This window comes from Myotis nattereri (genome assembly GCF_964212035.1).
Source record: "Myotis nattereri genome assembly, chromosome: 3".
In the NCBI taxonomy this organism is placed as follows: domain Eukaryota; kingdom Metazoa; phylum Chordata; class Mammalia; order Chiroptera; family Vespertilionidae; genus Myotis; species Myotis nattereri.
The window spans coordinates 132,775,889-132,794,196 of NC_138077.1; the positions used below are offsets into that span (position 1 = coordinate 132,775,889).

Genomic DNA, 18,308 nt, shown 5'->3' on the forward strand with positions numbered 1-18,308 from the left:
CCAAATCCTGGCTTCACCACTTACTAGCAGTTTGACCATAGGCACTTACTTCACCTGCCTGTGCCTCAGTTTCCCCAGCTGTAAAATGGAGGTCATAATAGCTTTCACCTTAAAAGGTTGTTATGACGACTAGATGAGTTTAATATGTGAAACATCTTTAAACAATGCCTGACACATAGGAAGCACTTTATAAATGTTCACTATTATTATCTCAAAACTAGCATATTTTTTCCTTCATTTTTTTTCTGATCAAAGTGAAGTTACACCTTGGAAAAAAAAAGTATCTACATCAATATGAATTCTATGGGCACAATGCCAACATCACATGGTGAGCATTCATTAATATTTTGTTGAATAAATGGTTATATTAACTGAATGCATAAACTGGTGATGCTCACATTCTTATCTCTTTATTCTCATTTTATCACAAATCTAATAATTATATTGAAAGCTCAGTGAGAGGGAGCTAGAGGATAATCCTGAGCCTGAGCCAATGCTTGTGGGAATCTACTGTGTCCCTGCCTTTGTCAGCACTGACTTCCTCCCTTCCAGACTGTCCGATGCAGCCTCGGTCAGTGTGCATCTGCTTCTTTCTTTCTTGTGGCGGTAACTGTCATGGTGGCCTTCTGGATGGAAAAGACAGATGTGTGCCGGGTGTGAATTAGATAATGTCGGGGGAGTAAAATGTACCCAGTCACATGATGCCCTTTGAGATGATATGGAATGAGAAATGAAATTATATTCAAACCGCTCTACTTAACACTCAAAATCATGCATTTCATCCATATCAGATCCACTGATTTTACCTTCCATCACCTGTGGGTAAAATCTATTTGTAGTGTCATTTTGTCAGAGAGCTCTTTAGTAGAAAAGGTTGTTTCTGGGGTGTGTTTTATTTTTAATTCTACATAATGACTCAAACTGTTCTATTTCACTCCTGACTGAGAGCAGACTAAAGTAACTTGACAGATGTTTTTTGACATGTCTTGACAATGTCCTGATGCCCCACCAAAAACACAGCTATGACGAGAAACCAAGTGTAACTTGGCCGTATTTGGAGTGGACTCCGTGTGGGGAATTGTAGCAGCACAGCTCCTAAGCACCAAGGACTGTATGAATAAGAGGGGGTTGGAGCCTCAGCAGATATTGAAGATGTCAGTGAACTTTTCAAAGCTACAGCAGCACTGCTATTTCTGTTGGAATGTGAAGGACTCCTTTTCTTCTTAAGAAAAATAAACTTGTTGGGACAAGTTAACTCCTGATAGTGAACTGACATGGAAGGAGGGGGCATAATACGTGTAGTTTAGATTTATTGTGGTAATTCCAGAAGGCCTCCGCTACAGAGTAAATGGACGGAAAACACTTTAAAGGAGACTGTTATGGGCTGAATTGTCTCTTCTCCTGATGCCAGAATGCATGTGTTGGAGCCCTAACCCCAAGTGTCTCAGAATGTGACCATATTTGGAGATCAGGTCTTTATAGAAGTAATTACATTAAAATGAGGTCATTAGGGTGGGTCTTAATCCAATAAGACTGGTGTTCTTATAAGAAGAGAAAATAGAAGTATGGAACAGACTGACAAATCTCAGAGGGAAGGTGGGTAGGTGTGTGGGCAGGGAGAGATTAATCAAAGAACGTGTATGCATATATGCATAACCCACGGACACAGACAATAGTGTGGTGAAGGCCTGGGGGTGGGTGTGGGGTACAGGGGGTCAATGTTGGCGGGGGGGTAAAGGAGTGCATTTGTAATACTTTCAACAATAAAGATAATTTTTTTAAATATTCAGAAAAAATATTTTTAAAGAAGGGGAACTTGTGGCACAGAGGCGTAAAGAGGGACGATGTGAAAATACAGAGAGAAGGAGCCATCTCCAAGGCAAGGAGAGAGGCCTCAGAAGAAACAACTATGTGCAGCACCTTAATCTCAGACTTGCAGCCTCCCTGAGAAAATAAACTCGCTATGTAAGCCACTCAGCTTGTGACCATTCCTTACAGGAGCTCCAGTAGCTAATACAGAAATGAAAGACTGAAGACATGCAGGGGCTGGAAAGCAGTGTCTCAAACTTACATGTCATGAAGAGGGCAGCAAGTTTGATACACACGAGCAGTGTAACATTTTCACACCCAAGTTTCCACTATTTAATTTTGTACAATCAAGGTCAACTTTGACTCTGAAACTTGATTCACTCATCTCTAAAATGGGTTATCAGGTCCTTAAGGCAACCACAGGGAATTTTCTATCTTTTTTACTGTGAAGCTAGTCGACAGAAAAAAAAATTTTTTCTAATGGATGAATCAAAGATTCTAGAAAAAGAAAGCAAAGGAGTCCACCCTCTTCAAGGAGTTTACATCTATTTGTAAATGCTGAGTGCTCAAAAGAGGGAGGGCTTTAAAACTCCCAGAAAGAGAGACCCTGGAACCTGGGGTGATCATGGAAGGCTTCAATGAGGAAGTGAAGTTGATTTTTCTCTTTGACTATTGAGTAGAGATTGAATATGACAAAAAAGATGTTCCTGATGAAAGCAGAGGTAGAAAATGCATTGTATGTTATAGGGATAATAAAAGGAACAGCTAGCCAATATGGAGCCCTTTGCACACTGGAGAAAACATCTTTAGGTGATAGTGTTGTAAGTTATTTCTTTCTGAACCACACCTTAAAAAACAATAAGGTAATTTGACTAGTTGTTAGAGGGAAAATAATTGTCTGAGTATTAAAATCAATCAGGGCTATTGTGAATATTATAGCAGGCAAATGTTTCATCCTTTGACCTAGAAAATGAAACCTTACTATTCTATTCCATCCCTTTGACACTTGGGGTTATTTGGACAGGGAGTGCACTATGGTTACTTTTGCTCCATCTAAGAAGAAAATATTTGCCAAAGAAGAGAATAGAATAAACAGTACTCCAAAAGGAATGCTTCCAGAGCTTTAAGATACAAGTTTCATTCCAACTAGTATTCTAATTATGTATCTTTTTAAGCTTTCCATCAAAGTAGTAATCCAGAGGATTGCCATTTGGCATTGCCCTTAGGCCTATTTAATCCACCCCATGTCTTTGAAAGCACTAGCTGTATTTTACAATTTAAGCTTTACTTCAGATTGACCTTTACTATAGTTTTCCAAATGATCACATTTTACTGTACTGTTAGTCTTCTATGAATTAAATCAACAAAAACTTATTGACTTTTACCATGCTCAAAATTAGCTTTAGAGAATAAACAACCCTGAAATAATTTATGATGATGCTGTGTGATGTACATATTTTCTATTAAGGCCATTAAGGGCTCCAAAATCTTGGCAGTTGATATATTTTTTTTTTTTTTACTCAAATTGAGGTAAGGATTGGTGTTTGGATTTTGAAGATGACAAAATAGATTGCAGATATATTGAAGATGGTGTTACTCAGTGAAAGATGACAGGTCTGTTGCCATTAGCATCTTTAAAGATGAAAGGTGGAGCGGGCAAGCAAGCATAAAACTCCTAATTAATAACATGTTGTTGCTCCTTATTACCCACATGGACTAGAGTTTACTGAGTATAACTGTTGAAGGAAGCTTTTGTTAGGAAGAAAAAAAAAAAAGCATAAGGATTATAAAGAGAAGTAACTATTAAAAGAATGGCAGGGAGAGACCAGTTATAATCTAGAGCAGTGGTTCTCAACCTGTGGGTCGCGCCCCCTTTGGGGGTCGAATGACCCTTTCACAGGGGTCACCTAAGACCATCGGAAAACACATATATAATTACATATTGTTTTTGTGATTAATCACTATGCTTTAATTATGTTCAATTTGTAACAATGAAATTGGGGGTCACCACAACATGAGGAACTGTACTAAAGGGTCGCGGCATTAGGAAGGTTGAGAACCACTGATCTAGAGCTTGGCTTTACTCTTAAAGGTAATGGAAAGCAATTGGTGTCCCTGGGGTAGGGATCTAATCAGATCCGAGTAACATTTCCTGAAAATTATTTTAGTAGCTGTCTTCAGAGTGTGTTTCAGTTAAAGAAGCAAGAAGGCAAGCGATATGAGATTTGCATCAGTGAGACTTGATTATAAACTGTTGTTCATCACAATAGTGGTGATGGGGAAGAAGGTAAGAATACAAAAGATGGCATAAAGGTCTCATGGAACAACAAAATGTGGGCAAAAGTAAAATAAGGAGACCAAGGTGTCTCTGAAAGTCAGTAGACATGTAGTATAGATGGGGCTGCAGATAGAACAGGCTGTTTCAAAGGTCATTTAGCATAATTTCCAAGGAGAGGGAAAAGAAACACAATTAGTCAGAGTCATAGTTGTTGCCAGTGTCTTACAATCATTTCAGAAGTTTATGTGCACTATGACACGTGCACAAGTTAATAAGAGCCTAAAGTTTCTGACTTCCTTCTCACCTATGACAAAGATGCTAATGAGCCTGGAGGTAGGTGAAAGTTGTCATGAAACATCATTCTGAATAGCTATGGCTTCACCTCTTACGGTCTTCAATATCCAGTTCTCTCTACCAAGTCTCACCTTAACTGGAGGAAGATTGGGCACTTCCTTTGTATTCATGAGAGTGCACATCACACACCGGGCATTATTAAATTCATGCCACCAGATTAGGGGACCAAAGTAAGAGCTATTTTAAATAGTAAAATTAATAATATACATACATACTCAAAGAAGAATATACCAACTTCAGAATATATCCCCTCCACCTTTTACGGCCAGATAAGAGTTATGAATTTCTCTTCTCCCAAAGATTGAAGTTCCACGAGTTTGTAGTCTAGGCAGTGAAAAGAGGCAGAGGACCAAATTAGATACAGAAGAGCTGTTTTCCAGTTTGAGGTTTGTCACTTTTTAGGTCTAAGACCTTAGGAAAGCTACACAGATATCTGAACAACACTTTCCACCTCTGTGAAATGAGGCTGTGCTTGCAAGACTAAAAGCATGTCTTCCCATGGTCTAAGCACCAGTGGCATTAGTTATTACTGTTATTATTTTGTTGTTACTTTTATTGTGTCTTGCTATAAAAATGGGCTGTGAAATCAGCTATTTTCTGCACCGAGGTGGGAGGAGCTCAAGTCTAAAGCTTGTCTTTGGTTCCCTCTATTTCCTATTCTAACTTCATGTCATTTTATTTTTATGGAAGATTGAGGAAGGAGCATATTTGTTTTTGTGAAAGTACTTTGTAAACTATAAAATGTTTTAAATGACAGCAGTCTTTTGATAGGAACATTTTGTTGGGAGTTCAGAACCTCAGGTAGAAAAGCAATGGGTGGTGGTGGACAAGTACAGCAGTTAGGACTACTGTTGATTATTACTTAAATCACTGACCTTAATGATGTCTAATAATGACATACTGGGATGAAAACATATGTAGGCTTTAGATGTATTTTATGGATTTGAACTAAAATCAGGAATCTTCCTCCTCAAATAGGGGAGCTTCGTGTGGGTTGTTGGGCTCTTTTTCTAAAAGCAGTAGTTCAACTTTCCAGTTCGGTCATTGAGCCTTACGTCACTCATGGACGGCAGCTGTGTTTTCAGATAAGCAGTCTACAAGCCAATGTTTTGGCAGAAAATCACATTCTGGGTAATAGGTCTGGTATCTATAGGAATCCTATCTCTGCCCCAATGTGCTCATTTCATCTCTCTCTCTCTCTCTCTCTCTCTCTCTCTCTCTCTCTCTCTCCCCCCTTCCTCTCTCAGGATATGTTTTTGTCGACTTTAGAGAGGAAAGGAAAGGAAGAAAGAGAAAGAAACATTAATCTATTGCCTCCTGCATGCCCCCTACTGGGGATAGAGCCTGCAACCTGGGCTTGTGTCCTGCTGGGTGATCCAAAGAGCCACCTCTTGTGCATGGGGACGACACTCAACCAATTGAGCCACACCAGCTGGTCTTACCTCTCTTCTTTAATTGACTTTATTGGAGTGCTCACCTCTCTTGTGTGACAAAGTCTACATTCACAGCTGAAGTACATGCTTCTTGGAGTGAAGTGGTGGGTGCACTTGCGGTTCTGTGGGAGACTTTGAAATCTGTGACAAGCCACAGAAACACTTTGTGAGTTAGAGATGAGTTACTCCCACTTACCTCCCTCTGACAGGTGCTGTCAGAAATAGAAAGCTCTAAAATATCCTTAAACATAGACTTAAACTAATAATTATAATTTATAATAGTAATTAGCTTTCTTCACAGGTGAATCATCTATAGATTAGAGATTTAGTGATCATTTATTTCAAAGTTCCCCTTACTTAACATCTCCCCATTCTCCCCAATCTCCAACCTGGCAACAAACATTCTAGGTTACATTGTAAGGAAAATTTTCTTTCTTAGCTTTTGAAGAGATCAGAGAGAATATTTCTCATCTTATATGTAATGCATGTGGGTGACTGATATTGGTAAAGTAATGTTTTCCTTAAATCAGAAAAAATGAGTTAAATGTTTTCTGAAGTAATCTGTAATTGTGTCAATATGGATATTTTTGCTCTTAAATTCCTTTAATATTCAACAGGGCAGCTTATCTCTGTGAAATGTTTCCTCCTTCCCCTGTCCAATAACAAATGGATGGGAAGTTCAAACATTTGTACTATTTCTTTGAAGCAATTGCCCTAAGCCAGTAAAAGCTGTTTCATCAGCTACAACTTTGAATATTTTTATTTCCTTCTGACAAAATTTTAGGTCTGTGTTCACGAACAAGATATATAACTGTCAATAACCAACTCTTCAGCAGATAAAGTTAGTTTATTAAACAGTAAGCTGCTCTCCTGGTCTCTCCCCACCCTGACATATTGCCCATTTATTTCACATTCTTGTAGTGTAAAATAAACATGCGAAGTCTGTTGAGATACTCCCATGGTTATTTACTTTTCAAATGTAATAAGAAGGAGGAGTGACATTTCTTCCTAGGATAGGAAACAAAATCAGACCTGACAGTGATACACTATCAATTTTCACAACTATGAGAATATTTCATAAAGCAAGCATCTCTCTGTGCACTTTGGTGACTGCAAACTGGCCAATGAAGTCATAAAACCCAAACCCTTTAAGTTCCTTCTGAGTTAATTTTCCATTTACTTGCAGGGTTTCATTTAATCTGGCAATTTGATAACCATGCATAATTATGTCAGATTTCTTCCTCATCAAATTCTACATTTCTTAGGACAAAAGGGGTCTATGATACTTTTCTTGATGCAGATAGGAAGAGCATGGGGACTCTGCAAATGCTTAACAGAGGGACATGCCTTTGCAAATTAGCTTTATGAAACTAAGTCAACTAATTTTATTTCATTTCTCATACAATCAAAAGCAACATAAAGATTCTCTTACCCACAGTGTTATAACCATGAAAATGCATAATAAAGTTAAAGACAACTACATCTCCATATATGTGCCCCCCCCCCAAAAAAAAAAAAATGTGTCGGCAGTGCCAGGAAAAACGTCATACATTTAGACTCATTTTTTGTGTGTTGTGTTTTGTTTTATTTTATTTTTTCCATAATCATTTATCCCTCTATATACCCTCTTCCACCTCCCTCTACCCACCCAGCCCCCACAATCACCTCACTATTGTCCATGTCCATGAATTCTCTCTCTCCCCCCGTTTTTTTCTCAATCCCTCAACTCACTTTTTTATTATTCTTCACCATCTTGGATTTGGTCTCGCAGCCAGAAGCATAATACTGATATGTGCAAGACAGTCGGGGCAGCAACATATGAAGATTCAGAAGTATTACATTATTTAGAATGAAGAAAAGTATTTCTAGACCTTGTACAGACACTGCAAATTCTGTGGCAATGAAAGAAAATAATAAAATGGTCAAGGAGATGTATACATACAGCTCTCCTCTGAGAGCTTAAAGAAATAGAGATACTTTTTTCAATCCTCAATAACACTCTCTAATTTTCACCTCTACAGTTGTCTTAGCTTGAATCATAGTTTTGTTTTATTTTAAGGAGGATGGGTGTTGGGGAAAGGAATGGTTACTGATTTCCAGATTAAAAAAAAAATACAACCCAGGAAGAATTCTGATGAGGGAACCCCAATGGCTGGAGTCACTGTTTTCTCCACTCTAGGTGGTGGTTTTGTGATGAGAAGATACAACCCTGTTGTTATCACTCTCTTTTCTAGGAGTTTCATCATAAAGCAATCTGTTTATTGTATGCAAGCTATAAGAAATTTGGTTCGGAAAAAATAAAATTGTTAAAAAAGATAAATGTGAGATATTGTGTATAGTGTTATGTTGAAACCTATGGGAAATATATATATATATATATAGTAAAGTCAGGTTTTCAATGTGAAGATTTGCATTTTTATGGTCCAGGTTTTAGGTTTCAATATTGATTCCATTTACTGAGGAAGCAATCCAGTTAAAAGGTAGACTCAACAAAGAATACCCCAGTGCAAAGCAGTCCAGATTTATTATTATTACTTTTAATTTATTACTATTATAAAATATTCCTTAGACATTATTAACCATGGAGTGAATCAGGATAATATTTTAAGGATTATACTTTCTTGCATTTAAATTCTAGGTAATACATTTTCTTGTATTAATAAATACTATTAAGAGTTCTAAAGTTTTTCTGCATGTTCCTCTCCAACTTCTCCCTCTTCTCATCTTCACATTGTTAGCTTGTCCCTAATTAATACCAGATCTAAGCCAAGTGTTTCTTATATGAATGAGTAGCATGCTAAGTTCTCTTTGAGGACATATTTACACATTTTATTTTAAACTTTAATTTTTTATTGTGTTTGTACTTCAGATTTCACGATTATAGTTGTTTTCCTTTCCAAGTAAAGTTTTTCTCGTTACTAAAACACCCTGATGTAGTTTTTTAAACATTTCAGTAAACAAATTTCTGCCCATTGCTAACATGAGTAAACAACTTTCCTTCTTCCTCTTTATTAGTCATTCATCTATCAGTGATTCAAAGTTACCATATATTAGAGGTTCCCACCAAGACAAAACATCCTAATGTTAGGCCTATGCTTCACTTTTTCCTTCATGCTTTTTCCCCCCCCACTCAATATTATCTTGGATAAAGCATTTGAGAAATTCTTGATGGAGACTAACTTCTACTGTGATTAAGACTTATTCTTTCTTTTGTATGAAACAGCCACTAAGATTCAGCAGAAAGTTTCAGTCAGACAGCAGCAATGTTTTCCAGTTCACAAGCAACTGAGTCATCTGCACCCTGGAGCCGTCCTACCTGTTTACAGTAGGGAAAGGACTATTTCAATTTCTGTTACAAAGGACTGTAACAGTTCAATTCTGTTAGAATATGGTCTTTTCTCACATGATGGTTCCTTGGCCTTCTGAGGTTAAATCTCCAGTGAGTGGGCTAGGCACATTCCAGTTGAGGATTTGGCACTTAGCAGGGAGAGAATAGCTCTGTGTCAATTCTCAGTGAAAAAACAAATAACTCCAGAGAACAAAAGAAAAACAATCCCTTTCTAGTCTTTGTCATGAATTTTATACAAAGTCAACTTTCTAACAGCTCCTCTGAGATAATGACTGGCCTAACAGGACTTTCCTTCTTGGTTACACCAGATGCCAAGGGAGAAGGAAGGGGAACCTGGGGGAGAGATCTGTTTCTTTCCACTCTGCTGCCCAGTCTCTTTCTTGATGGGATTCCAGTATGTAAGTATGCAAAAGACACACATGGAAGCAAGCTACACAAGAATGGCTTAAGACTCCGGGGTTAGAGGCCCACTCTAAATTGGTGGTTTGGCTGGAACTTGGTCCACAGAGATGGCTCTGAGTAAATCAATGCATGCAAGAAATAGATAAAAGGACAAACCTCCTGACTTTGTACATCTGGTATCTAAATATCCAGATTTTAAGAACATGTTCACATAAATCTGAATGGAAGAGTGAGTCTTAATTTTAAAGACTTCGAAGCAGTCAGAGGTCTGACTTATACTCTCCTAAGGGAAGATATTGGACTTTCTATTGATATTCCGTTGGAGAGACTAATTCCCACAGTTCCCTTGAGACTCAACTATATTCATTGGGTAAAGATCTGATTGGTCAATAGGACTCTAACAAAAGTTCTCACTGAAGAGGAATTGACATAGGTACTGGAACATCCTGCATCTATCCTTTACTTGGAAGTACCTTAAATAGCTGGTATTTTCTTGCAACAGAAGTAGATGATATGTACTTCAATTATGCAAAGAAAAATGTGTAACAGAATAACTTATCTGATCTTATAAAAGTTGTAAAAAGTACCACAGAAGATGCTTCTGATGGATGCTCTTAAAGCAGAATCTGAGATAATCTATGACTATTGCATGTGCAATCCTCCCTTTTTTGCCAATCATTGGAAGCCAAGGTAGTAAACTCCCGAAATCCTTGAAGACCTCCACCTAGTTGGGTAAACACAGGAGATATCACAGAGATCATGGCAGAAGGAGGTGAATTAGAGTTTGTTAAAAGGATCATCTACCATAGTTTACAACTTAAAAAAGATTGCTGTATGCTGGGAAAGAAATGAAGCCTTGCTCCTCTGAAGGAAGAACTTGGAGTGCAAGGGGTTCCTAAAGTCACCTACATGGAACTCTGTCAAGACCGGACAATGAGATGGGCCTTAGCTTGGAGTTTTCATGGTGACGTAACAGTACCATCACCACCAAGTAAGCAAAGAAAATTAGAGAAACCCATCACATTTGTAGTGTTGGAGTCTGTGATGAAAAAATTATCTCTCAAAACATCATCTTTGGGCTCTGAGACAATGGAATAAGGCATGGTAGTTGTAACGGCATGGATTGAAAAAATTCTCACTGATCTAAAGGTCCAGCATAAATGAGTTTCACGTGGAAAGGGGGAAGTTAGCCTTTTCCTAACAGCCATAGACAACTCCTGGATTCATTTAAGGAGAAAGAAAAGAGAGTGAGTGAGACAATTGAGAGAAGTTCCTCAAGCTCTTGATGACGTCATCCAAGTCTTGGAAGAGAAAAAGTTAACCCCTGAAGAGTCTGGCAGTAGCCAAGATTTGGCCTAGGGCCCCTGGAAGAGTGTCCTGTGCAGGCCTGCTCTACAGGAAGGCGAGTCAGCCACGGTTGAGGGCCATGGCCCAATCCAGGTTTCGCTTTCCCAGAAAGGAAACCCAGAACCAATGGAGGTTGAAAGGAGTGAGGAAAAGGGAGACTTGGAGGTTGGGGAAAGTTGTAAAGGCTCTAGCAATGGAGCCCAGGACCGAGAGGCTTCTGAGCAGCTCATTAACCCAGTGTCTGAAAAAGGGTATCCTTTCCAAGGAGTGGCTGGACATTACCTTTTCAAGTGTTTGATGAACATTAAGAAGGAGGTAGATGATGCCTCAGTTGAAATGCACTGGGTTGAGGGTCAGAAGAGGGATTTGATAAACCAGCTTTGTACCTATATACGTAACCAGATTTTCAGGCTTGTTGCCAGTTAACTCTAAGCTTCTAGCACAGTTGTAAAAGTTCTATAAAGCAATTTGCTTTGGAGTGGCCTGTGGGGTGGCAAGAGAAATTCTACCATAGGCTTATTGGGAGCATTACGTGGAATTACCTTTAAAAACAAAAACAAATTAATTCATTTTTAGAAATCCCCCCAACCCTCTTTTTTTTTAATTACAGGATATTGTAGTATGGTAGTTCAGGAGGAAGAATTATAATTATCAGCATCAACAAAAAGCCATCAGAAAACTCATAAGGTATTTAAACCTGACTTAAACTGATTACCTTAGCTTTAGACTGCTCCGCTGAGGCCAAAAGGATTATTTTTGGAATCTGCTTTGAGTCAAAACTGTACAGAGCATCATGCTTTCTCATCCCCCAGATGGAGTTAGTACACCTGGGAAGATAGGCTCTGTACCCTCTTCTAGAGTCACCTTCACTACTGAAGACTTTCTCTGGGTACATATGATTGACTGCCCCTGAGTCAGTCCTAGGAAAATAACTGGCCTGATGGTAGGTGGTAGAAGAGTCAGGGAGAAGAAGCTTAGTAATGCCAGAAGAGGGGGTGATCTGGGGAGCACCTAGAAACGTCACATTCCTGACGCATGTCCGTTTTGATGTTGCTTATTCCAGAAACAATTAGGTAAGCAAAACTCCCAGATGTGAATGACTGAGACACAACAGAATGAAGCCATACCCCTACTTCCAACCTATGGAAAGTACTGTTTGTAGTATTTTTACTAGTATATGACATTTGAAATGGAGCTTTGTTTTGTTTTTAATATAAGAGTAATTTTAAATTTAAAAATAAAAATAATGTTCTTTGTGATCCCCAGGGATCTCAGACAGACTTTTATAAGGCAATAAATCTCTCAGAGGAAAGGTCCTCATACCCCAAACCATACACTCATCTGAGACTTTTGGTAACCAGGTATGGAAACCTAATTCAAGCTAGCTTAATAAAAGAAAAAAAAGGGGGGCGGGGGGAGAGAAGGAATTGCTTGCAAGTGTGGATATAATTGGATTCTGGATATGAAGGCTGCCCTCTGCAGTGCATAGGCCTGTTCTACTCTTGCATTCACACACAGGTCCTCAAGCAACCCTGAGCCAACATAGACCTTTGAACTTCTGATCTGAGAGGAAGGAATATTATTTTTTTCCAATAGCTCTGGCAAGGGTCAAGTAAGGGCTCTGATTACTTTGGTTTGTATCAAATGACCACACCTAAATCAATCTTTGTGGTCAGCAAGATGAGTGGCCAGAATTGAGCCAAGTGTCCATTCCTAAGACTAGGGGGATGTGGCAGGGGTGAGGGTTGGGCAGAGATGAAGGGTTGGAAATCATCTGAATCAGTTAGACTAAAAGGTATTATGAAAGATTGAGGGAGAGTTGGTTCCTTATGACAGTATTGGAAACATAAATAAAAGATATGTCCACTGCATGTATGGGAAGACCTAGATGGGCTGTTCATTAAAGGAGACCATAAGTTTATCAGTGCTTGGAGAAATAGTGGGTTCTGAACCAGGTTTGTATAAATCATAATGTGAATTGGAGAGTGAAGCTGCAGGTTGAGGTTTAGCACACTCAATTTTAAGTAATTTCATTGTACTTTGCTGGTTGGTCTAGTCCTGGGTAAGATTGTAAATCCAGTTACACTTGGGTATTGGGTTTTTAATCTCTTATTTATATGGTCCTGTTTTCATTCTTGCCTAGCCATTGTCCACCAAAGAACTTACACTTCTCAAAACATCTGGCCCTGATGTCCCATACCTAAGTAATGACATAAACATTCTATCCCTCATTCTTTGCCAAATGACCTACTCTATGCTTTAAACTCAAAGGATTTCAGGGAAATTGATGGTTAATATAAATTAAAATGAGTACTATTATTTACCAGACAAGATACTATTATTTTTACTTTAAATATTTTTTTTATTTTTCAATTACAATTGACATAAAATATTATATTAGTTTCAGGTACACAAACCAGTGATTAGACATTATGTAACTTACTAAGTAATCATTCCAATAAATATCATATTGACTTAGCAACATACACAGTTACTACAAAATTATTGACTACATTCCCTATACTGTACTTTACATTCCTGTGATAATTCTGTAATTACCCATCTGTATTGCTTAATCCCTCCAACTCACTTCCCATCTGGCAACTCTCAAAATGTTCTCTGTATCTATGAATCTGTATCTGTCCTGCTTGTTTATTTATTTTGTATTTTAGATTCAGTTGTGGATAGATATGTATTTATTGCCATTTTATTATTCATATTTTTTATATTTTTCTTCTTAAAAAAGGCCTTTTAACATTTCATGTAATACTGGTTTAGTGGTGATGAATTCCGTTAGCTTTTTCTTGTCTTGGAAGCTCTTTATATATCCTTCAATTCTAAATTATAGCTTTGCTGGGTAGAGTAACCTTTTCTGGGTAGGTCCTTGCTTTTCATCACTTTGAATATTTCTTGCCATTCCCTTCTGGCCTGCAAAGATTCTGTTGAGAAATCAGTTGAGAGCCGCCCTTATAGGTAATTAAATGCTTTTCTTCAGTTGCTTTTAAGATTCTCTTTGTTTTTAACATTTGGCATTTTAATTATGATGTTCCTTGGTGTGGGTCTCTTTGGGTTCATCTTGTTTGGGACTCTCTGCACTTCTTGGACTATATGTCTATTTTCTTCACTGGGTTAGAGAAGCTTTCTGTCATTATTTTTACATAGGATTTCAATTCCTTTCTCTCTCTTCTCCTACCGGCACCCCCATGATGTGAATGTTGGTATGCTTGAAATTGTCCCACAGGCTCCTTATTCTAGCCTCAGTTTTTGTATTCTTTTTTTTTTCTTTTTGATGTTCTAAGTGGTTGATGTATGCTTCCTATCTTTCAAATCTCTGATCTGATCCTCTGCTTCATCTACTCCACTGTTGATGCCCTATAACGTATTCTTCATTTCAGTTAATATATTTTTAATTTCTGACTGGTTCTTCTTTGTTTTCTGGTTCTACTTTTAAGTATCCTATTTCTTTGTTGAAGTTCTCACTAAGTTCATCTACTCTTCCCCTAAGTTCATTGAACATTCTTATAACCAGTTTTGAACTCTGCATCTAGTAGATTGTTTGTCTCCATTTTGTTTAATTATCTTTCTGAGTTTTGTTCTGTTCTTTCATTTGGGACATGTTTCTTTATCTCCTCATTGTGGCAGCCTTTCTGTGGTTGTTTCTTATATTAGGTAGAGCTGCTACATCTCTGGGGTTTGGTAGAGTGGTTTTATGTAGTAGGTATTCTGTAAAGTCCAGTAGCACAGCATCCCCTATCACCCAAGCTGGTCACTTCAGGTATATCCCCCCATCGTGTGGGATGTGTATACCCTCCTATTGTAGTTGATTCTTAATTATGGTTGGCATAAGGGATTTACCTTCCAGGCCAATTGGCTGCAAGGATTGGCTGTGATCACCCTGGAGGATCAGCTGTGCAGTAGCCCACCCCACAAAACAGGACATACTTCAGTGTGCCTCTGGTGCCTGCTGAATCTACCCCTTAAATGTGTCACTTGTAGAAGTGCTTGGGTGTTGCTTCTACATGGTCTGAAACTGTCCACCTGGTGGGTTGGCTCTGGGCCTCTTGGAAGGTGTAAGCCAAGTTCAGTCACCACCAGTGTTCTATCTGGGGCCACTGGAATGAGCTATAAAACAACTGCAGATGACTGCTACTTGTGCTGGGCTTGGAGGTGCCTAGGAGAGGCCAGAGTGTGAACCAAGGCTGACTGCTGCTTGTGCCAGGCCTGGGGCTACTTAGTGAGAGGTATGGGGCATGCCAAGAGTAGATACTGCTTGTTTGAGAGATTTTAGGAAATTCTAAAGCATGAATTAAGACAGGCTATTCATGTGGAAAAGCCACTGGAAACAGCTTTGGTGGCCTGAAAGTTGGGTGGGGCGGGGTATCAAGGGAATCATTGGGGTGGAACAAGCAATGATAGGTTGATAGAGACTCAGATATGGCACTAAAGTTCTGACTGGGGGGTGGGTAGGGATGGGCTCAGCAAAGGAACAATGGCTTCTGCCAACACTTCTGTTTGAAGGAAAGCTGCCCCTTCAGCTCTCACCCTGATGTCAAACAATTCAGTCCCTTCACATATGTCCCTGATGCCTTTTTATTTATTTTTTATTTTTTTAATTGATTTTTTACAGAGAGGAAGGGAGAGAGATAGAGAGTTAGAAACATCGATGAGAGAGAAACATCGATCAGCTGCCTCCTGCACATCTCCTACTGGGGATGTGCCCGCAACCCAGGTACATGCCCTTGACCGGAATCGAACCTGGGACCTTTCAGTCCGCAGGCCGACGCTCTATCCATTGAGCCAAAGCGGTTTCGGCCTTGATGCCTTTTTGTTGCTTCCCCAGTGCTGAAGCTCAGAGTGAGTGAGTCTGAGTAAGTCCTTGCACAAGACTCCATCAGCCCTCTGTCTCGCTCAACCACAATCCCTGTTGGTTTTTATAGCCAGAAGTTGTGGGGACTTATTTTCCTGGCTGGGAAACCAGGGCTGGGGGTGGGGAACCTGGTGTGTGACTGGGATCCCTCCCTCCACAGGGGAACCTCCACAGCTGAGATATTCCTTCCAATTTTTATTCACCGTACATTGAGTGTGGGATCAGCCTATTCTGCATCTTAACTCTCCTACCAGTCTCAATATGGCTTCCTCTTTATATCTGTAATTGAAAGATTTCTGTTCAGTTAGATTTCAGGTGGTTCTGAATGATGGTTGTTCTGTAGTTCAGTTGTAACTTTGATGTGGTTGTGGAAGAAATCAAGTACCACATTTACCTATGCTGCCATCTTGACCACCAGACAAGGTACTATTGATATTTCAAGTAAAGCTATCCCTTTGCCTTGTGAGAAGAGAAGGGAGAGGTAGGGGGAGGGGAAAATATTAAGAACTGGTTTTTAAGAATTTTATTTTGGTAAGTTAAGGGCCTTAAAAATAGCCACAACAAAATTACTATTTAGTATAACCAAAATTTTATAAAAGAAAGGAAAGGATATTTTAATATAAAAAATTGGGAAAGGTTTAGTTTCATATTCAAAGAAAATTCCTTAAATTTTAGAAATTCAACTTTTTGGAAAATCCATTGAAATGTCCTAAATTATAGATCATTTAATGCTTCATCTCACAGCAGCCCTTGCTAAAGATTAAGGTTTAGGAACCTCGGAGTTGCCCCTAAAGAGTTTAATGGTAGGAGTTTTGGAGCTGTGGTTATTCAGTGGGAAAATTTTATGGCTAACATGCCTTCATACTATGAAGATAAAACATGGCCTTGGTTCTAGGTTATAGAGTCTGATAGAATCTATACAAATGGAATAATTCTTGATAGGGACCTTTCATGACTTAGGAGACTTTCCTCTCTCTGCAGAAAGGGAAATTGAGGTTCAAGAGGTAAAAAGATTTGTCTAAGGCCACACTCCGCAAGTGAATCCCATAGCCAAGGCAGAACTTTTACAAACCAAGACTCAGCTGGCATTCAGACAGAATGCAGACAGATGGGGGAGACACATTTGTCATGAGATGAAACATGTCCCTGAATGGGCCCACATGATGAGTAGGCAGAGATAGCCATAGGTGATGGGGAAAATTCTAGACCAGCAGGTGGAGCATTTCAGCAAAAGACAATGGTTTCAAGGAATGGATCTCAGCATGACCATCTGGGAGTTTGTATCTGGGATGTGCAGCAGTGAAAAATACCCAGACCATATCTTGAATTTGGAAGTTTCCAGACAGGACCCATGAAGTCTAAAGAAAACCCTACTCTCAGAAACACTGGATTACAAGATAGGAGTTTGAATTCCCTAGAGGGAAAGTCAGAACATTAGTTTCTGGAAATGAAGAGTGAAGATAGATGGGGCAGTATCCAAACTAACTGGATTGGCTTCAGAATGTCAGACCAATTGGGTGGGCAAGCCAATTCTGATATGATGAGTACAATGGTAGCAGCAAATGTGAAACTTGGAGAGAAGAAATGTGTAGAATTATTTTGCCCAGTGAAATAGCCATTATTTGAATATTTTACTGTCACTTGAGCCCCATTGCTGACAAAGAGCATATCAAGCACTGTGTCAGAAAAGATATAGTCACATTTATATGAGGAGACATTTGGGTGAGATTGTGAATTTATAAGGTATTTAGAAAGAAAAAAAGGAAAAAAAGAGGAAATTTTGCTAAAACCATAAGGAAAGACAAAGACTAGCTCTTCAGAGAAGTAGAAATTAGCTGAAAGTAGAGTGTCACAGTTTTGTCAAAGTGCTCACAAAAAAACTCAACATTAGCATAGGGAGAAGGGCAGTTGGGACTAAACAAACTGCCAACAAGATAGTGTAAATCATGATAGACATTCAACCTGCTTAGCTAGTTAACTGATTTGAAATCTGGTAAAACCATGGAACCTTTACAGAACCCTCACCCAAAAGAGGTGTCCTGAGCCTTGAAGTAGAAATGATATAACTTTTTGAGAGACTTAAGAGGCTAAAAGAGAAAGTTCAGACTGAGTTCCAAGGAAAACACACAGTGATCAGTGGGCATAATCCCCATGAAAATAAAGACAAAAGGGAATGCCTAAAATTCTTCAGTGCTTTCAGATCATAGGAAGCTGCACCTCAGCATTACACCTCAGGATTAGTTCGTATTGCAGGAGAATTCAGATATGTCACTTGTAAATTGATTAATTTAGACCTAGGGATAGTGGGGTAGAAAGTGTGGCATTGCCCACTTATTTCTCCTGTAACACCGCAGTCCCCTGGATATGGGAAATCAGCAATCGCAATATTCATAATTAAACTTTCCTATCTCCTACAACAACAACAAAACAATACTCGGAGCACAGGCATTACTGGAAATTCATGAAATG

At 38.9% G+C, this 18,308-nt stretch overlaps 1 pseudogene across 1 annotated transcript; it reads left to right on the plus strand.

Moving 5' to 3' along the window:
- The first annotated feature begins 9,732 nt into the window (after positions 1–9,732).
- On the plus strand, positions 9,733–11,398 carry LOC308514971 (RNA N(6)-adenosine-methyltransferase METTL16-like; annotated as a pseudogene). The gene has a single exon. The product of its transcript is annotated as an RNA N(6)-adenosine-methyltransferase METTL16-like (transcript).
- Positions 11,399–18,308: the final 6,910 nt, after the last annotated feature.